A 1995-nucleotide genomic window follows, 5' to 3' on the forward strand; every position below is an offset into this window, starting at 1 on the left:
ACAAGGAAGGTCCCTCCAAGCCTTTCAGATAAAAAGCTTTCTTCAGATTAAAACCGTATGATACAAAGTAAGATCTCCATTTCCTACTGCAAGGTAAGCAGACCTGCCGCTATGCTGCAGCAACCTCTGCCTATATTGGCACATTTATTAGATGAAAATATGACTAACTTACCACATAGACATTCAGATAAACAAGTCCTAACCTAGTAACCTGATCGTGCCTGACCATTTGTAAATCGACAGCACCTCCTACAGGAATTAATTTGCTAGTGTTAAATTATGTTAAATGTTAAGCCAGGGAAAAGGGGAGGAGGGGACCCCAATAATGTCTCCCAAGTTGGCCACTGCAGTGCCAGGCTGCTGGACAAATGTCACTAGGCACACCCAGATTTCTTTAAAAGAATTTCTCTATTAAGGGTAAGAAGAATGACATATCACCAGACTTTTCCTGTGGTTTTCTAAAAAAAAGTCACTCACTGCTGCGGACTCTTGTTCTTGAATCATATTCATTAAACTTGGAGGATTCTTTTTTGGCGTTAGTACTTAGGGGAACCTCTACACATACAACTAGATATCCTTTTTATTATGAGGTTTATCTCTTTGGTTTTTACCTTGTATTTCAAAAGCAAAAGTATAATTAGATGCTTAACTTTTTTTTTTTGCGGTATGCGGGCCTCTCACTGCTGTGGCCTCTCCTGTTGCGGAGCACAGGCTCCGGACGCGCAGGCTCAGCGGCCATGGCTCACGGGCCCAGCCGCTCCGCGGCACGTGGGATCTTCCCGGACCGGGGCACGAACCTGTGTCCCCTGGCATCGGCAGGCGGACTCTCAACCACTGCGCCACCAGGGAAGCCCGATGCTTAACATTTTATTTTAAAAATCACTTTCAATTCCTTTTACCCTTATCATTAGAGTGTGCAGAACAAGTCAGGTGAGCCTCTTTGAAGCTATTTATTACCATGTTATGATTGTACGTGAAAATGCCTCCCTTCAGTTTTTAAGTTTGCCAAGTTGGAATGCTAGCCCCTTGGGGCTGTCTAGCATCCTTTGGTGACCAAGTCTGAAAGCCAAACAGCAAACCAACATTTCCTATAATTACATGGGATTTTTTCTCACCATTGGATAGATAAGAATGTTGGGGCTATTGGTACTTTATAGTTGCTCAATCTTAACGGTGAAGTAAACCAGAGATTTGAAAAATTCTTGCAGCCACTTATAAAGTTAAAAGGGGACCACACTTTTGTGGAAGTCAAAGTGTTAAGAAATGATAATGTATTTAATTCATTTTAATTACAGGATGCATTTCAACATTTCTCTTCATGAACACTGTTGGTTCAGAAATCCTTTAAGGCAGTAAATATTGCATAGGTTTTGACATTATAAAAATTATAAAGTCTAAAAAGGCATAAGATAGAAAATAATCAGTGCAACACTGATGAACTCAAGGTGTAAATTAGCAGTCTTTATCAATCTCAAATGCATGCTTTCTTTTTTTAAATGAAGAGGGAAAGGGATCTTTGAGGTGCACTGTAAGTTACTGAAGAGTACCGTAGAAGGAATTCAAGTTCTCCCCTCCCAACTCTCTTAAAAATGTAAATAATCAAAGGGTTGCTTATGCCTTTAGTTAGCTGCTTGTAAATCACAGGACATCTCTGTGTGTGCATATACAAGACAAAGATATATATACCAGACTACACAGAGAAGTTTTACTTAATTCTTCTTTCAAACGTCTTTCCTATAAAATTTATGAAATTAGGACTTCCATTCTCAACACCATCCAAACTAATCAATATTTGTATTGTATTAAATAAGAGGTGTTTTTAAAATGTGGAACCCTGATAACAATACTTGTGTCCATGATGGTTAGTATATATTTTTTGGAATTGCATGTTACTTGTAATTTTTTTTTTTTTTTTTTTTTTTTTTTTTTTTTTTGCGGTACGCAGGCCTCTCACTGTTGTGGCCTCTCCTGTTGGGGAGCACAGGCGCCAGACGG

The sequence above is a fragment of the Physeter macrocephalus genome, chromosome 2 (assembly GCF_002837175.3).
Source record: "Physeter macrocephalus isolate SW-GA chromosome 2, ASM283717v5, whole genome shotgun sequence".
NCBI classification, from domain to species: Eukaryota; Metazoa; Chordata; class Mammalia; order Artiodactyla; family Physeteridae; genus Physeter; species Physeter macrocephalus.